This window comes from Pseudonaja textilis, chromosome 2, assembly GCF_049901715.1.
Source record: "Pseudonaja textilis isolate UNSWEBS1 chromosome 2, rPseTex1.2, whole genome shotgun sequence".
Lineage (NCBI taxonomy): Eukaryota > Metazoa > Chordata > Lepidosauria > Squamata > Elapidae > Pseudonaja > Pseudonaja textilis.
Window position 1 is genome coordinate 204,741,613 of NC_141991.1, and position 20,383 is coordinate 204,761,995.

Sequence of the window (20,383 nt, forward strand, 5' to 3'; positions counted from 1 at the left end):
CATGAAATGGATACATATAAGAAAAATAAAAAGAAACAATAGAACAGGGACAGTAGGCACGTTGGTGCGCTTATGCATGTCCCTTACAGACCCCTTAGGAAAGGGGTGAGGTCAATAGTAGAAAGTCTAAGGTTAAAGTTTTTGGGGTTTGGGGAAGAAACCACAGAGTCAGGTAGAGTATTCCAGACATTGACCACTCTGTTGCTGAAGTCATATTTCCTGCAATCAAGTTTGGTGTGGTTAACTTTGAGTTTGTATCTATTGTTTGCTCTTGTATTGTTATGGTTGAAGCTGAAGTATTCATTGACAGGTAGGACATTGCAATGTATGATTTTATATACCATATTTAGATCGGACCAAAGGTGGCACAGTTCTCGGTTGTCTAGGTCTAGAATTTCTAGTCTGGTGGCATAAGGTCCTTGAAAGAGTTTGGATCATCAACAAGATCTTGACTATTCAGCTTGTATTTCATTTTCTGATATATATTTTTTTGCCAGTATGTAAGACAGAGCATTCATTTGTTGAGATTTGAAGTTGCCATTTGTTTGACCATCAAGGTCTTTTTGAAGGGTAGCAGTATTTTCTGTGGTGTTGAATAGCTTTACATCATCAGCGAAGAGAACGCAGTTGCTCTTAATACGATCACAGAGGTCATTTAGGTAGAGTATGAAGAGAGTAGGTCCTAGAACGCTACCTTGAGGGACACCACTGTTGACCGGTACATAATTTGATAGGACGCTCCCAATTTTGACCATTTGTTGTCTGTTTGACAGGAATGCTTCTATCCAGTTATGCAGGTGTCCAAAGATAACACAAAATTTTAGTTTTAGTAGTAGTTTGTCGTGTACCACTGAAGTCTGTGTAGATTGCGTCTATTGCTTTGCCCTGATTGAGTTGTGTAGTCCATATGTTTTTGCAGTGTAAGAGTTGCAGATTACATGATAGTTTTTTCTGAAATCGAATTGTTTATTAGAGAGTAAGTTGTTTGTCTCTAAGTGGAGGATAATGGATTGGTTAATAATTGATTCCATGACTTTACAAGTGACACAGCATTAAGAGATCTGTAATTTTCACCTAGGTTGGAGTCTTCCTTTTTGAAGATGGGGATGACCATGGCTTGTGACTGTAGGTTTGGCAAGGAGCTGGTCCTGAAAGATTTTTCAAAGATTATGCTTAGAGGTTCAGCTTTGGCAATGGATAGCTTTTTTAAGAAATAGGCACATATTCTGTCCAGTCCAATAGATAGAGATGGTTTTGGATTGCGCATTGGTTTTTCAACATTGTCTTCTGTAAAATCGATATGTATTAGATCAGGGGTCCCCAACCACCAGTCCATGGACCAGTACCGGTACATGGATCATTTGGGGCCGGGCCGCCTACTTTGCTTGGCCGCCATCTTGTTCCGACATGCTGGTGCTGGTTTTGCTGCCGTCCCTCAGCCTCGACCAAAAACGTTGGCTCCACGCCGTGAGTGGCTGGAGAAAAGGGGAACATGGTAGCTGCGGAGAAGCTGCTCTCCCTAAGAAGGAGGCTCCTGATTCACCGAGCTTACGCCAGGAGTTCTGCAAGGCACTGGTGAAGGCAGGATACGCTGCTGCTGATTACCCCGATCCCAGCCTGAAGGAACTGCCCTTGCCCTCTTCGGAAGCAGCCAGCGACCTGCTCAAGGCTCTGGTAAAGCTCTTCTTCGATCGCCTCACTGACACGCGGCTACAGCCTACTCAGGTGAGCGGCTGGAAAAGGGAGCTGGGCAGCCACAGACCAGCCGTCTCTCTGTCTGACAGCCTTGGCCGAATCTCTGCCTCCCAGCGTGCTTGGTCCTCCACCCGCAGGTTCCCTGGCCCCTTGCCAATGGGTTTTTCACCCCAGCCCGGCAGGGCCCTCGCTGCCTTCCCCTCGCCTGGCCAGCTGGGCTCCTTGGGCAATCCAGCTGCCTCGTGCTGAGAAGTACGCTGCCAGGCGGGAGCCACGCGGCACAGGGCAACACGCCACCGCCCAGCCCTGGTGAGGGAAAGCAGCGGGCACTCCCCGGGCAGCGGCCTCGGCCCCGCCATCAGGGAAGTGGCTGCCAGCTCTGGGGCTGATCCACACCTGACTGGCTGGAAAGGAAGGTGTGTAGCATTGGTGTTGTGCAATTTCTTGGTGCGTGGCACAGGGCCTCTTTTGGCCGGCCCCGATTTTTTTTTTCAGAGGTGATATTCCATCATGCCTGCATTAACCATGATTATTAAATCCAATCGAACTTTGATTATAATTAAATTAAGTCATAACTAGCTTTTCAATGAGTGGAATATAAAATAAAATAAAAAAAAAAATAAAAAATAAAAATAAAATAAAATAAAATAAAATAAAATAAAATAAAATAAAATAAAATATAAATAAAATAAAATAAAAAATAAATAAAATAAAATAAAATAAAATAAAATAAAATAATAAAATAAAATAAAATAAAATAAAATAAAATAAAATAATAAAATAAAATAAAATAATAAAATAAAATAAATAAAATAAATAAAATAAATAAAATAAAATAAAATAAAATAAAATAATAAAATAAAATAAAATAAAATAAAATAAAATAAAATAATAAATAAATAAATAACCCTAACCGGTTCTTGAAAAAGTGTTTCTGCATGAAACCGGTCCCTGGTACAAAAAAGGTTGGGGACCACTGTATTAGATCATTGTAATTGTCAGAGGATCAACTAGGAAATACTGGGCATGATCCATTGCTGTTTACAAATACTGAGCCAAAGAATATGTTAAAGAGGTTGGCTTTAATGGTGTTGTCATTGCAGTCTTTACCATTAGGTTCTTTCAGGGGTGGGATGGACCTTGAGTCTTTTAGTTTGTTGTTTACAAAATTGTAGAAAGCATGGGTGGAATTGGTGCACAGAAGGTTTTCCTCTTGTTTAATGTGATAATTGGTGCTTCGGTCTTTATCTGGTAGCATAAATTTTTGTATTGGCTTTTGAAGTTGAAGTGGTTTTAGTTACAGGTAAGTTCCAGTTCCATTTCCAAGGTCTGTCCTTAAGTCGAATTTGTATGTAAGCTGTCGCAGTATTATTGTATAATATTGTATAAGTAGCATTGTGTTGTGAACTTGAAACATTGTGGATTTAATTCAATTTTTGCTACACTAGGCTCCTTTCTTAACTATAGGTTGTCTGTAAACTGGGTTGTTCTTAACCCAGGAACCTGCTGAGTGTGTGTGTGTGTGTGTGTGTGTGTGTGTGTGTGTGTGTGTTTAAGACTAATTTCAGATGTGTGTGTGTGTGTGTGTGTGTGTGTGTGTGTGTGTGTATCAACAGTATTTTTTGCTATACATGTTGTCTTTGTCTGAAAGCCAATTCAAAGGGCAGGCCTATAACCTCATTCTTCTGTCCTCTGTACATATATGGTTCAATTTCTTTTTTTTTTAATGATGGGCAAAGAAAATACACAGAAAAAAGTCTTTCAAAATTCTGTTATTATAGCCTATCTCAATGAAAATAGTTGTATGTAATCTGGAACAGAACAGATCCAATTAATGGGGTTGACAGGTAAGGTACATATGAGTAAGGGTATGTTATAAAAGTAGAAAGATGGGGTATTCTCCATTATTTATTTATTTATTTTAATGAAATTTAAAGCTTAATTCATTGGAAGACCAGAAAGATCCAGTTAGGGGTGCATCATTGTGGAGAAAAATCTATCTGTGAGGTCAGTAAGAGCTGATGCCAACTTGATGGCAAATAATCAAAACATAATTGCATAATGATCTCTGTATGTACTTACCTTAAATTTGGCAACATAGGTACTGGTCAGGGAGAATTTATGTGTCCTCAAAAGTATGAAACTCGATTTAAAAGCAAAAGCAGATCAGTTATTTGTTTAAAATTAGAATGGATGGGTTTTTGGAAGCGCTAATCTGATTCTAACCTGAAATGGATAACCTCTGAAAAACTCTGAGCTAAATCAAGTAGATATTATTTATTTGTTTGTCTATTTATTATCAATCCCATTTTAATCACCCTCTTCCCTCAGAAAGGGAGTCTTGGCAGTGTACAATAAATTATTAAAATATAAAAACAGTACAAAAAAGTTTTTAAAAAAAGGCAAGGATGATTTAACTGCTAGGTGAGCAGTTGAAGCTGAAGCAAATGATAGGAGCTCACAGTGCCATGCAGTGCTAGGATTCAAACTTCTGGAACAAAGACCATCTTTATCGTTAAGCCACTAAGCCTCCATGTCTCTTCACAGAGCATGTTGCAATATCCAAACAGGAGGTAGTCAGGGCATGTGTGACCAAGCAGAAACCCTTCCTGTCCAGGAAAGGGCACAACTGGTGCAGAACTTGAAGTTGTGCAAAGGACATCCTAGCCATGGCTGTCACTTGCTCTTCAATCAGGAGCTAGAGCCCAGGAGTACTTCCAGATTATGCACCAGGTCTGTCTGGGTTAGTGCAACTCCAGGTGTGCAAAGGGGTGTGACCAGGGGTGGGATTCTACCAGTTCGCACCTATTTGCTAGAACTGGTTGTTAACATTCTAAGCAGTTTGGAGAACTGGTTGTTAGAAGAAATTATTGGCCAAATGCTGTAAGGAAGCAGAAAGGAAACATTCTGGTGTTGCTTACAGAAACTGCCTCTCCATTAACCCTTATTACATTCTTGGCAGGACTAGACTTCCTGTCTCAGGAATGTCTTTGGAGTTTTTTCCCCCTCCTTTGCAGGTACTTTGCTTGTGTGGAGTGACCATTCAAAGTTACAATGGCACTGAAAAAAGTGACTTATGACCATTTTTCACACTATCGACTGTTGCAGCATCCCCACAGACATGAGAGGCCAGGCGAGGAGATACTTGCCTCAATGTGAGTGATATTGAGTTGGCCACACCCAGCCAATAACATGAGCACCAAGCCATTTCCACCCAGTCACATGACCACCAAGTCATGCCCACCACCTAAGCCATGCCCACCACCTAAGCCATGCCCACCACCTAAGCCATGCCCACCACCTAAGCCACGCCCACAGAACCGGTTGTTTAAAAATTTGAATCCCACCCTGGGTGTGACCTATTTGATGTTTGAATTATCAAAGTATGTTCCCTACTTGTTTAACCTGTAAACTGTCCAATTTTCCAATATTTTTTTAATTTTCTTAACATTAGACATTCCCATTCTTATGGTGGGACTTAAATCCATGGCTTTTCCATGGTAGTGATGAGCTACTTTCTATGGAATGTTGTAGCAGTACATCTTTTTCTACCTTATTTTCAGTGTGCATGGCTGCTGACAAAAGTTATATTTTTAGAACAAACTGTTTGCCCTTCAGTTTCTCAAATTCCCTATAATGGAATTGTCTGAAAGAATAAATCACACCTTAGACTTCAGCTGTTCCTTTCTTATGTTTTACAGGCTAATTGAGTGCTTTAAATATTTATGGTCCTCATTTTTAGACAGTAGCCACCCAACTGTGTATAAAAATGCAGATAACACCAGTAGATGCCTGAATATAAAAACAGAGAGAGAAAGAGAGAAAGTCTCAGATCATCAGTAATAGTAAGTTTTATACTATAGATAAAAAGATGTAAGAGAAATGATCAGAAGTGAGGAAGAAGACGCCACCCAGAAATTGCAGACTCAATATCATCTCAGTACAGTAGTAGCACTAATCAACAGAGTGGTCCAGAGCTTTGAAGAACTGCTTTGCAAACCTTCCTTGAGGATGCTTCATTAAAGAATATGGGTTTCTTTTTGTTTTAAAAGTTTAGTGGTCAGTTACATTGTTTCACTGCTCCCTTGAGTTCTCCCAAAGTTTTCTTTGAGCATCTTCCAGCACTTGCAAGATCTACAAAAATGTTATGCTCAGATGTTATACATAACAGAGTTCAGTTCTGATGTTGGAGACAAATGGAAACATCAGAAGAGGCTTTGGTGCAAGCATATCATATTTTGGTGTCTGCAGATATTGGAAAAGATTGCATGAGAGAGAGAAGAGACAGTAACAACATTGACATTTTTAAGCATGTAATCTCTTTGCCTTTAGAAAAGAGAATGGTATTGCTTAAATGCTTTGGTAGCATATAAGGATCTTAATTAAGGTGCATCTGAGCTAAACACACACACACACACACACACACACACACACACACACATATATATAGTGTTCAGCTTTGTTTGGGTATTTTCCCACGTCATTATAGCTGTGCTTTTAAAGTTGTAGCAACATTTCAGCAGAATCTCATCTGCCATCATCAGGCTTCTGTATTGTGTTCATCTGTGAAGTCAGGCTTTCACAGCCGTTTCAGTTTTAAATTTGGGGCTAGCCTATTGCTGTGCCAGAATGGTTTTTTTCTTAATCCTGATTGGTTGGGAGTCTTGGTCTATGTTTATTGGTCTTGGAGTTTGCTGTGTTCTGCTTGATTGGTGTTTCTAATATCTTCTGTCTGTTTTGTGGCTTTTTTTGTCTTGATTGGCTGGCAACATTGTGTTCCTGTATTGGAGGCTTTAAGTGAGGCTTGGCTCCGAGTAAATGGACAGCTATCATTTATTAGAAAGCTAGGTTTCATCTGGGTGCCTGGTTGGGGTGTGTTTGAGCTAGGTATCGGGGGGATTTGTTTGTGTCCAGGTGTTTGCCTGGCTTGTGGTGTGCAGATTTTTTTGTTTGTGAGTGTAGGCTTCCAAATAATTGACAGTCTGGTGGAATCATCTCTTCTATTCATGCTTTCAGGTCTTTTTTCAATCTCTATGGCTTCTCTGATAATTCTGTGGCTGGGGTTTTCTATAGTGGCTAGGGTTTTGGTGCCATTGAAGTTGATGCTATGACTGGTGGCTTTCATGTGTTGGACTAGTGAGGAAGTGTGTTCCAGCTTTTTAACTGCATTTTTGTGTTCAACCAGGTGGGTACTTATTCTTCTATTGGTCTGTCCAATGTATGTGCAGGGCATGATGTGCAGAGGACTTCATATATGCCTTGGTTTTCCAGGTCAATTTTATCTTTGGGGTTTCTTAGGATGGCTGCTACTTTTCTGTCTGTTTTGAAGGCAGTCTTGATGTGATGTCTGTGCAGTATCTTACTAATTTTGTCTGTAGTACCTCTTATGTAGGGCAGGATATCTGTTCCATAGGTCTGTTCTTCTTCTAGGTCTCCATTATGTCTCAGTATGTTTTTGTGGATCAGGCCTGTGATTTTGCTTTTGTGGAAGCCGTTGGCTGTCAGTACTTTAGTCAGGGTGCATAGTTCAGTCTTTATGTATGTCTTGTCTACCAGGAGTTCGGTTCTGGGGATTAGTGTTTTGGCCACGGAGTTTATCTGTGCTGGGTGGTGGTAGGATTGGGCGTTGAGGTAGCAGTTGGTGTGTGTTTTCTTCTGGTATATGGTGTGTCCTAGTGTGCCATCTGTTTTTTTGTAGATTAGTACATCTAGGAATGGTAGTTGTTTGTTTGTTTCCATTTCCATGATGAATTTGATTTTGGGGTGTGTGCTGTTTAGGTATGTTAGGAAATTGTTTAGGTTTTCTTTTCCATGGGGCCAAATAACAAATGTGTCATCGGTGTATCTTAACCATAGTTTGGGTTTGTGGGTGGCATTAGCTAGGGCTCTGGATTTGAATTCTTCCATGAACACGTTTGCAATGATGGGTGACAGTGGTGATCCCATAGGGGCTCCTTCAATTTGTTTGTATCTTTGTCCTTTGTATGTGAAATATGTGTTGGTTAAGCAGTGTTCTGCTAGTTCCATGAGGTGTTTGGGTGGTTGGTATTTATTTTTGATGATTTCGAGAGTTTCTTTTATCGGGACTTGAGTGAATATATATATACACAGAGAGACAATAAATAGTCAATTGTCCACAGATAATCATGATTATGATCACTACTGGCAATCATATTTACTATTTTTATTTTATCACAAACTATATCTATACAAAACCCATATTTTACATTTACCCACCTACTTCCTATTAATGCCAGATGTAGACAGGATATCTCTAATATAATAGCTTAAATGCTTGAATTTACAAATTGTCTTCTTTTAAAATATCTAAAGCTTTTCATCCCAAAAAGAATACTTTACCTTGGTGGTATATTGTTTACTTACGTTATGCATTCTTGAAAAACAGGGTAGAGTTACATTTGAAAGATAAAAAACAGTTCTTGGGAATTTAATACTCATGAAAAAGGAAACAATTGTTAAAGTATATTGTAAAAAGAAAGAATAAAGAGATGATACTGTACATTTGTTTTCAGACAGAGAAATGTCTTTGTTTTCACAGATAAAATGTACCTTCACCATTATTTCTTGTTGTAATTCCAGATACATAACATCTGTTATCACTTTTGAAAGGGCCTCAGATAAATAGATTTAGAACACTGAACTATGGAAGGGAAATATGATATATTCATTGATGCAAATTGTAAATATAAAGATGAAGAGATGATACAAATTTTAGAAAATCAATAATGTTTTCCCTTTTATTTGCAGAAGGGAATGTTTCACACTTCCTCTATCATGGTTGAGTTAGCTTACATTTAATTCATGCTTCATGCAGAAATTCTGTCAACAAAACCTGTGACTTATTGATTCACTTTCTGCTGCATTTCTCTAAATGCACTTAAATTGTATACTGGAAAACAGATCTAAATTTATAATTTTTTTCCAGCTGCCCTTGAGAATTTACAGGGTTTTTCATATGTTCAATATACTTGGTCTAATTAAAACCTTTTTTTTTTTAGTTTTATCTCAGCATATTGGAATCATGGTATCACATAGCATACTCATATGGGCAATATCAGTCTTTTAATGACAGAAAACTGGATGCATGAATTCTATGATTTATGTGTTGATTTTATGTGCACTTTAAAGACTCCATTGTATTAATGTTTTTTTTTCTTGTTAGTTTGGAGAAATTGTCTAAGTAGGACAGTAGCATATTAATGCATGGTAATTAATAAAGGAGAGAAGCAACCCAGAACTATGGAGAAATTTTCTAACAATGAACACAATTAACCAATGGAATGACTTACCTTCAAAAATTGTAGGTGCTCCATCACTGGAGGCTTTTAAGAAGAAACTAGACAGCACTTGTCTGAAATGATTTAGTTACTACTGCTTGAGCTAGAAGACCTCCAAGGACTAGAAGAGACTTCCATGGCCCCTTCCAACTCTGTTCTTCTGTTATATACATTGTCTGTGTTAATTACCTGCATTAAAGTTGTATAATTTACACTAGATTTCACCAACTTTAGCAACCTTCAGGTAAGTGTACTTCAACATTTAGAAATCCGCTCCGGACATGCTGATTAAAAAATTATGTGAAATGCCAAGGTTGGGGAACACTAATTTAGATTCCAGAAGGAAAGGAATATCCATTCTTCGCAAATCTATTCTTACCCCAAATATGTGTCATAATTTCAGGAAGGCTCATACATGTTGTAATTCAAATTCAGTGTATTAGTGACAATTTACTGTCATATAGCAGGTGTTTTTCAACTCTATCACCAATAATCTTCATTAATAAAGTCAATGGTAAGGATAATGACAACAGAACAACATTGGAAAGACAGTGGTTCCCACATTTTATGTAAATTCTGTGTACATTCTATGCTGGAAATAATCATGGTGTGTGCACATATATTGTTTATTAGTATCTGCCATTTTGTGAAAAAATAACCAGGGTAGATGTCTACGTATCGGGTCTAGATGGCTCTGCATATTTCCTGCCCTAGTGTTAAAAATGTGATTTTTTTTGCTAGAAAAGAATATTTTCATTTAGTTGAAAATAGTTTACAGCATGTGGCAAAATCTGCCATTTTTGTTGTTGATGGTGGGAGAAGGCTTGTCATTGTCCTATTTCACAGTTAAAAAGACAAAAAGTTTAGGGCAAAATGAAAAGGAGGAAGAGGAGGAAATCATTTTAGCTTCAAGAGTTAATATAAATTGCCCAGGGATTGTAAAAGCTTGCACTTTTCTGGTACTACAAACTCTACATAAGCCCTGGGATAAGTAATGATTCATAGGAGATATCCTGGAAACGGTTAGAGATTTCTACAACAACATACTGGGATTTGAGGATCCTTTCTTTTTAGCATGTAATTGCTGCAAAACCCTGAGGGCATAACCTCATGATGGATCATCTCTTCAACCTGTAATAGAAGTATCATCTGTTTTGTTTTATTAAAAAAAAATTGGGATTTGCCACAGTTGCAGGTGATTGCTTTAATTTTATTTCCTTTTTCCTTTTCCAGAATACAGGATATTATTCATTATCACATCAATGTCTTTTTATGTAACTTAGAATGAAAAGAATCCTACGGAATTATTAAATCACGGTCAAAATAATCTTCAGAAGGATGGGATTCATATATGTTATCTTTAAAGATTTGCTACTTGTGCATGTTTAAATGAAAATTACTTAAAAGTAATATTTTGGATCATCAGGATACCAACACTTTAATCTGAACATACTTGCAGATTAGGTGGTTCAGACAATGTGAAATCTTCAAAATTCTAGGAATAAACTGCTTCTATGGTTTCTTCTAAAGAATTCTAATCAAGCACTAATAAATTGCCTCTTCAATGAAAAGTTAAAGTCAAACTAATTGTTCCAATAAGGAGTTTCAGGCTGGTCTGTTCAGTTGTTTGGAGTTTGGGGGCTTTAAAATAGATACCATGACAAGTCTAAGCACATCTGCTTTGTTTCCACTGTTGTCTACTCTCACCCCCACTACAATTTTATTTTATTTATGGTTGTCTGAATGTGCAGACCCCATCCCTTGCTCCACTGACTGGCAAAGTCTGGAGGAGTCTGATTCATGTCCATCTGATAGCAACAGAGTTGTTTTTTTGCTGTATGAAAACCATGCCATTGTACCCTTGGAGCAATTAGAAAACTGGAGATTTCAGGAACAGCACTAGCTTTCTTCTCAACTTTGGAAATGAGAATAGTTTGCAATACTGGATTCTCCAGATCTTGACAAAAAAAATTGAACTGTTTTGCTCAGCTATAGCTGGTGAAGTTTGTTTCTAAATAACAGGTGACTGCTTGTGATCTTTCATCTAACCTACTGTGGAATTCTATATTTTAATTTCAATAGTTGACAGCAACTAACAATCCAGTTGGGCTACTCTACTCAGGATTTAATTTGCCATAACAAATGGAATGGTGGGATTCCAGTATTTCAGACTATGTACCCTGAATAGAAATTGGCTCTCTGACGCAGGCCCAGGCAACATTGTACAATCTCACATAGAGGCCCATGTAAGTTCCATCCCACCCTGCTAAACTTTCCTGAAATTGTGTAGTAAATTTCATGTATGATTTTATGAGATTATTCATTTAGACCAGAAATACTTCTTAAGTGTCCAGGTTTACTGGCCCATTACCAACTCTTATCTAGTGTACAGAAGAGGATGAAAGGTAATGACTCTTAAAGGATATTAATGGTTTAATGTTTGCTCAAAAGCTAGGGAGTGGATGAAGTTGAGCATTGGGGGGAAAAACATTGGTAATGTGGAACCTTGAATAGAAACATTACCACAAGCATTACCACACATGAGCATTCAGCTGCATAATCTCTGGAAAAGATACAGTTGCTTTAAAGAGTTACAGTTGATCCAAAGCACTGCCTACTTTAATTTTGCTTAAGAATATTTATTTGGAAGTAAGGCCTATTTAAATGGAACTTATCCTTAAGGAAATCTACATGGAATTGTAGTCAAGTAGTTAATGATTACAGTATGCTGCTTTTAGAATTAGGTATTTTATTAATTCATGTGAATCTGCTCACATGATTATTGTTAAATTGTACTAGGCAGAGAATATGGAACTTAAATGCCTACTGTTGAATTTCCAAAGTAATTTCTTGAAGAAGGCCATCTCTACAGTTATTACCTCCAATGCAAAACAGACCTATGTCTATACTTCCATCCTAGTAATAGTGAGGATTTCTTCTACGCTGATAAATACATCGTCCACATGACCGATAGTGGTATAAAGAAATTGATAGCCACATACTACCTCCTCTGCAGATGATCAGCACTTCCTTGCCTCACCACATTTATTTTTGTAACAAGGAAAAAAATAATCTGCCAACACAAAACCTGACATCAGATGTAGACATATTGTAGCTGTATGGATGTTTCATGGCTGAAGGGAGAGAAATAAGTCAGGTAAGCAGGGCAAGGACTGCTGATAAAGATTTGGAATATTCTTTCCAAGAATGCTGATTTGCTTTTAATCTTCAAATCCTTTATTTTCAGGATTTGAGCAATAATTGCTTGTGCTGCTATTTTGTTATTATGTGGGTTACAGTTATTGGATTTTTGTGGGCACACCCAATCTGGTAGAGTGGTATAAAAATTCTGTTAGATGTAGGCATACATACATATGCCATGTTAGAGACAGCTTTGATATTTGTCATATTTTCACCGGCATTGATTTTAGCACATCTAGCCTGTGAAATATGTAGGAAAGTCATTTGTGTCTCAACTCCTGAAATAGACTGCCTTCTCTGTCCACTAATAAATCAGTTCTCCATTATTAGCTGTTGATAATGACACCTATAAGGAAAGTGTGGGACACTAACTCATTTCTCTCTTCCCAAATTAGCTGGCGGCAACAGCAGCAGCATCAGACGGGCGGAGGGGGGCACTATTTTTGTTTCCTTTTCAAAAGCATACATTGAAAGTCTGAAAGAGAGCTATGATTTAAATAGCTCCCTGTCTCCAGTTTGACAGACTACAATTAGTCTATTGTAAAAGTAATGATATGTTTCATTTATTTTCATGTGTTATTTTAATAGAACATTTGGAGAGGAGGGATTTCACTGAGGAAACTACAGGATTTAGCTGAAAAGCCACTCTGCCATGGCAGTGAGCTGAGAACGTTTCAGAAACATCTGTGATGTTTAATGGTGGTAACAATGAAAGTAATGGCTCCCTTTTGTTTCTGATGTTCACATATCCCTGTATTTTGAGCAGCCTCAAATATTCCCAAGTGATCTGGTAACATCCTTATCCTCCTTTTAATTCTAAATGTCCCCCAGCATAGCAGTAATGCCTACAGTCAATTCCTGGGCACATTTTATGGCTTTTCTGGGGAAAGTATGCTGAAGATTGTACTCCTTCCTAAATATTTTAAAGCAGGGTCTCCAACCTTGGGAACTTTAAGCCTGGAGGACTTCAACTGCCAAAATTCCCCAGACAGCTGGCTGGGGAATTCTGGGAGTCGAAGTCCACCAGGCTTAGAGTTCCTAAGGTTGGGGACCCCTGTTTAAAAGAACACCCATGTAGTTTCATTTATGTTCATAAAGATTCCTTGCCCAATTGCAACATTTGACCACCAAGTCTTCCAGCTGAATGGCCCTGCTGCATTTTCACTGAGTCCCCTTTAATAGTTCCAGTTCCTTAACATAAGAAAAGTGTTTAGGTATATGTCCTGATAATCTGAAAAGGTCATCATTCCAGATTCTTCAAATCATTTGTACTTGAATTCCCAGTTTAAACTCAATAGAAATATATAAGATAGGAAAAGAAGGATTTTTTCCCCTAAATGATTTGTTGTGAATCACATAATCTTCTTTAAGCACTGATATGAATGGAAGAAAGTGTAGATTATCAAGGAATAGGGTAAATACTTACAATCATTGCTGCTAAATAAACATGACTGCTTTTGCAAATTAATCAGGGGTTGCATCAGTGGTGGGATTCAAAAAATTTTATTATCGGTTCTGTGGGTGTGGCTTTTTGGGTGGGCATGGCTTAGGGTCACGTGACTGGGTGGACGTGGCTTGATTACTGTGGCTGGGGTGGTCATGTGACTGGGTGGTCATGTGACTGGGGGGCGTGGTTTGGTAGTCATGTGACTGGGTGGGTGTGGCCAACTCAATGTCACTCATGTCAAGGAGTGCCTCGCCTGGCCCCTCCCTTCCCAACCATTCCTTGTCACACCCAGCCTTAACATATCTATAGTTCTGTAAAAAAGTTGTTCACCTTTTTTTGACTTTATTATCTATCTATAGATTTACTTTCATGGACCACTGAAAGGAGGAAATGGCTGGCATGCTTTGCCCAAGAGAGTGATAGGCAACAGGCTTTTAGGGGGCTGCCAGAAAGAAGGGGGGGCACATGTATTTTCCAAAGCACCAGAAGGATGGAAACTGAACACAGAGAGAAGCAACCTAAAAGTAAGGAGAAACTTCCTGACAGTGAGAACAATTAACCAGTGGAATTGCTTGCCACCAGAAGTTCTGGCTGCTCCAACACTGGAAGTTTTAAAGAAAAGACTGGACAGCCATTTCTCTGAAATGGTATAGGGTTCCCCCCAAGGTCCCTTCTAAGTGTTATTCTGTTATTCTGACATCTTTCCCAGGACCTCTAGTTAGATTTTGGCATCCTCAGAGTTTTCTTACCTGAGCAAGGGGTTGGACTAGAAGACCTCCATAGTCCCTTTCAACTCTGTTAAATGCACCTGGATTTATGTCCTGGACTATTGACACGTAAACCCTGAAAAATACCTGGGCAAAAGAAAGGCAGTAAATCACTCTAGGTGTAGGGACAGTGCAAAATATTAATATATGATAAATAATAGAACAATTAAAAATAATAGCACAGAGTATTCTCTCCCCCCTTCTTCTTTTTTTTCTCTCTCTCTTTCATTCTCCCCCTTCCTCTTTCTTTCTTTCTTTCTTTCTTTCTTTCTTTCTTTCTTTCTTTCTTTCTTTCTTTCTTTCTTTCTTTCTCTCCCTTCCTCTTTCTTTCTTGCTCTTTCCTTCTTGCCCTTCCTCGCTTCCTTTTTTCTTTCTTTCTTCCTACTTTTCTTTCTTTCTCTTCCTCTTTTCCTCTTTATTTCTTTCTCTTCCTTCCTCTTCTTGCTTTTTCTTCCTTTCTTGCTCTTTCCTTCTTGCCCTTCCTCCCTCCCTCCCTCCCTCTCTCCCTTCTTTCCTTCCTTCCCTTCCCTTCCTTGTTTCTATCTCACACACACACACCTTTTCTTGTGAGAACTTATGAGGAGCGAGCGGCAAGACAATGAAGAAAGCAGCAGCCCCGGAACATCCATCCTCCCCCCCTTTTGAAGCACATCGGTGGCGGCAGTGGGGGGGGTGAGTGATGGTGGGGACAGGCGGGGGCACCCCAAAAGAGAAGAGTAAAGCGAACAGCTTTCCGTTCACTTTTCCTGCTCTGCTGGGGCTGGGAGGGTGGTGAGCATGCCCCAAAAGGGAGGGGGAAAGCAAACAGAAAGCCGTTCACTTTCCATTCACTTTCCCTGCTCTGGTGGGGCTGGGAGGGTGATGGGAGTGTCCCAAAAGGGAAAGGGAAAGCGAATGGCTTTCTGTTCCCTTTCCCTGCTCTGCTGGGGCTGGGAGGGTGGCGGGTGCACCCGAAAGGAAGGGAGAAAGCGAACAAAAAGCCATTCACTTTCCCTGCTCTGCTGGGGCTGAGGGGGTGGCAGATGCACCCCAAAAGGGAGGCCAGGAACTCCTGGGTCTGCTTCCCATAGCTGTGCTGCTGCTGCCCCCCCCCCACCCACTGGACTGGCCCCAAAATGGCACCCCACCTTGGCCTCCTCCCGCCCAGAAAGGTCCGAGGTGGTGGTGGGGAGACACGGAAAGGCCCTGTGTGGTGGGAGAGGACTTAGCGCAACTCACAGGCTTATCTGTGAGCAGGGCAGGCAGATCAGGGCTGCTCAATTGGAGTGCAGGCACCACGTGGGGAAATCAGGTTAAGCAAGCCACAAGGACCTAGAGTGCCACTTAGGAAGGGAAGAGTGACTGGGTGGGGCAATTGGTGGATGGGTGAGCTGTGCGAGTGAGTGAGCATCAGGTGGGTGGGGCAACTGAGCAACCAGTGACTGGGGAGCTGGTTCAGGGGTGTGGCCAGCCAGAAGTTACTACTGGTTCCATGACTCATGCCTAATCATTGCTACAATTTTCCGGAATTGGTGAGAACTGGTTGAATGCCACCCCTGGGTTGCATGCAATGGTAACATAACCCTTCTTGTAATGCCTTTCTTTATCTCTCTTCCTGTCCATTTATTTCTTCCATACTTGTTTGTTTATTTCCCATATTATTTTTACAAATAATTCAAGGAAGCAATGATATCCAACACACCTTCTGCCTCCTATTTATTGTGCCATTTCTTCTTTTTTTACTGCATTTATCTCTTCATCTTTGCTTCTTTTCTTCCCTAGTTTTATTTATTATGTTTCTGTGGTAGAAGGCTGGCCTGTTTTTCTGTATGAGAGAGAATGGTTTGTATTTGCTAATAGAAGATCAATTTATAAATGAATATCATATTTTGCATAGAGATGGGTATATGGATGAAAGATGAGTTATTAGAGAGTATAGAGAAAAATATTGATATTTTTTCTGGCATTCTGCCTTCTCCACATGTCCCCCCATGGTATCTGAAATCTTACACAATACAGCACTGTATACCAGTGTGTTACATTTTTTGAGCATGGAGGTAATTGTCAGGATTGGTTGAGATGAAATCTGAGAAGTGTGTGAATGTGTAAAAGTATCTTAGAGAGTTTCACTTTAACCATTGGTCAATTGATACCAAAATAAGACACAATATGGAAAGCAGCACTGTTGCTATTGTAGTATTGTTGCAGCACTTTTGGCTATTTCAAATGTTGGTTGTAATGATATACCTACAGTATATGCAAATGGTTGGTTCACAAACTTCTAGATCATGTAATCAAAGCTGCCAGCTTCTTTTTTAACCCCTCTTGTAGATGCCTCCAACTACTGAAGTATTTTTGATCCTGTCAGTTTTGGCAATGTAAACACAGCACAGTTGCCACTCCTTTACTCTTGTGAGGCCAGAAAAAGATTGTGTATTCTAAAGGATACTTCCAGACATAACTAGAACTCTTTTAATATTGCAAGGAATAATATCTGCATTTGTATTTGAGGAAACCATATGAGATGGTATACAAATAGGATATGTTTAATTTCTTATACAGAAATAATATTTGCTGTATGTACAGCAGTCCCAAGGTACTTCACGTTAGAGGATTTTTGATGAAGATTTCTGACTTTCATTGGACATTGTAAGGAATCCAATGGCTATTTCTGTTCTAAGTACAACAGCCAACTGTTTCTAAGATTAATCAAAACTGCCATACAGTTTTCTCTGGCAAAGGAACAATAAAAATGTATATCTTTAATTTTGGTAGTTGTAATTTTAAATTTGAAAAGTCAATCTGGGCTTAGATTTCAACACTATGAAAGAAACAATTTGCTGGACGGGGTGAAGAAATGCAGAATTCTCCAATATTGTTGCATATTAGGAAAACATAATTAATTATCACCCTAATGATGATTAAATTTGCATATCTGCTCTCAGTAGCTTTGAAACAATTGCCACAGAGGGCAAAGTTTTTATATCTCAAACAGTTCAAGTGAGATGAATTCCTTAAAGTTGCAAATTTGACCCAAATATGAGAATTTGCTTAGCTTGTTCCTTCTACAAATGTTTATTTTAAAAATTGCCTGATCTTCATTTGCAACTGATGCTCAGTTTCCTGTTTGTAAGTCCAGAGTCCTAAAATCACTGAGGTTTCTGTATAAGCCAAAGGATTGGATTTTAAATCAATAATTAAAATGAAGTACTCAACTGAAACATATCTAAACCTATATTCTAATTGGCATTCTCTTTCACTATGTAAACAATCTACTTACTTTTTTTACTTATAACCCATGAAAATGGTGAGCCCTCTCAACCTATATATTGCCTCTCTTCAACAGTTTTCTCCCATTATCAAGAAAGTTGCAATTGTTCCTTTGTAAAACTTGCAAATGCTCCAAACCAAAGTTAGCATTGAATCAATGGGAGGTTCTTGGTTTTTCAGACTGTACATGAGTCTGATCCTGAAGATAATTGTTGAATGTTTAATTGAAGTTCTTCTTTTTCGCATATACCTCACAGGAGTGGATCAATTAATCCATACATAAGCCAAAGAAAACTATCAATATTTAGTTTCGGTTAAGGAGCTCAATGATTTATTACCACATTTAGGACCAGAATATCTGTTGCTAATCAAGGCTTTGTTTAAGTGAATCACACCCAATTTTATGACCCTTTTTTGCCCAGGTTGTTAAGCAAATCACTGCAGTTGATAAGTGAATCACACATAGTCATTAAGCTTTCATTCAACTTTCCCCATTGACTTTGTTTGTTGGAAGTCAATTGAGAAGGTTATAAATGGCAATTATGTGACCCCAGAATGTTTGTAAGCTTTATAAATACCTGTTGGATGCAAAATATCTGAATTTTGATCATAGGGATGCTATGGTGGTTGTAAGTGAGAGGACGGGGTGTAAGTCACGATTTTCAGTGCAGTTGTAATTTCATGAACAAATACTTGTCAAAGATTACTTGTAGGGAATTGTTAATTTAAAATTCAGAATATATTCTACTGCAGGTTCAAAGAATCTCAGTGTCATACCCCTGGTGGAGACTGACTCTGAGGAAAAGGAGGAACAGCCAACAGGGAGTGGAAGTGTGGCTCCAGAGGTGGTAGAGGAGGCTGGGGAAGGGCAGAGGCTGGCTAAGCAGTCAGAAGAGGCCCAGGCCCATCCCCTATCCATCCTAGGGCACGCAAGGAGGAGAGGATCAGGGTAAAACATGGTCTACTAGGGAGGAGAGGACCATGATCTTCTTCATGGGTTGCAGGTATGAGATCTGCATAAAAGGTTGGACCTGCGTGCTAACAGATGCTGGAGACAAATTAGTGTTTTATTCCTAAAGAAGGTTTATCTTGTTTGGCGTTCTTCCAACAGACCGCCCCTGGTTATCTTCCTGAAGTTGGCAATTATCTATCCTGGTCTGTCGTGGAACTTTATTCAATGCAGTTTGTTTTTAGTTTTTGCTTTGTTATCGTCTCTTTGAATTTGAACTGTGTTTCTTTCCCTTGAAATGTTATTTTGAAAATAGTTTATTCCTCCACTGTGAACAATTAAAGAGAAAAGCCACGTTGAAGGCATTAAAGGACTTTTAGTTACCTTCTGGGTTTTGTTATATTTCTGATATACTCTGGGTCATCACATTTTGTCTCCAGCCACCCCTTCAACTTGTTTCTGCTTTTCGTGGGGTGACCATGGATCAGCTCAGAGCAGACAACGCCCAGTTAAGCCAGCAAATGGCTGTTTTGACTGCACAGGTTGCACAGATGCAAGCTGTCTGACCATGCTATAAATGGCCAGTAGCGGTGCCAGATAAATTTGATGGATTACTGGCCCAATTTCCAGCATTTGGGGGGCAGTGCCAGCTTTATATGAGCCTTCAGCCAGAGGACTTCACTGACTGGGATAAGGTGGGATTTTTGATTAGTTTGTTGTTAGGCTCTGCAGCACATTGGGCGATGCCTCTGTTGACCCAGCCCAACCAGGTGTTGGACAATTATGCCGAGTTTTGCCATCAGTCCCAGGCCATGTTTAAGGACCCTGTTCAGAGCCAAACAGCAAACAGACATTTGAGAGAGTTGAAGCAGGGGCATGGCTCACTCATGGATTATATTGCTAGCTTTCAGGTGGTCGGCCAGGATGTACAATGGAATGAGGGAGCACTGTTAGACCAGTTCCAGGAGGGTTTGTCATTAGAGCTCCTGGACAAGTTGGCGTGCACTGAATGCCCTCACACCCTTCAGGAGCTCATGCATCTGTGTCTTTGTATCAATGCTAGGCTTCAGCAGCAACTGGTGTAATGATAAATGGAGACTGTATCTGTTCCCAGCAAGATGGCACCCCTGGTGGAAGTGCCTTTGGAAGAACCCATTCAGTTGGGGGTTGCCCATCACCACCTGCCCCAAGTAGAAAAGGATAGGCGTTGTCGTGATGGGTTATGCCTCCATTGTGGCAATTGAGGCCATTTTGTGGCCAAGTGTCCTGTTAAGACAACCACAGCAGCTATGCCATGGTGGTGGGAAATGAGTATCACCTGGCCTACAGGGGTCTTTAGGTGAGGTTTCAAAGTCCTTAGGCCCACCATCTTCACCATCATTGTCATCCTCACCATCTTTGACATCTTTGACATCTCCACCCCAGTCATCATTGGTGAAGCATCTTGTGCTGACAAGAAGTGTGTTTGTGCCTGGTCATGCGGTGGAGATCCAAGCCTTGGATCAGGGGCCATGGCCAATTTCATGGATGCTCATTTTGTCGAGCAGTGGTTCATTCCCCAGCAACAGGTGTCCCTGCCAGTAATGGTAGAGATAATTGATGGTCAGCCCCTTCATTCGGGACCTATGGTTGCTGCAACCAAACCCCTTCGCATGTGTATTGGGCAGCATGTGGAGGAAGCCGTGTACTACATTGCCACAGTACTTCATTTTCAGGTGGTGCTAGGTTTACAGGCCCATGATCCACAGATTGTCTGGTTGTCTAGAACTGCAATTTC

General features: G+C 39.7%; 1 long non-coding RNA gene across 2 annotated transcripts in view; it reads right to left on the bottom strand.

Moving 5' to 3' along the window:
• The window catches only part of LOC148127335 (uncharacterized), a 71,564-nt gene that overhangs the window by 33,365 nt on the left and 17,816 nt on the right, over positions 1-20,383 (bottom strand). For both annotated transcript variants that reach the window (XR_015741501.1, XR_015741502.1), the window contains exon 2: positions 14,391-14,495. This is a non-coding gene — a long non-coding RNA (uncharacterized LOC148127335). The remainder of the gene's footprint in view (positions 1-14,390; positions 14,496-20,383) is intronic.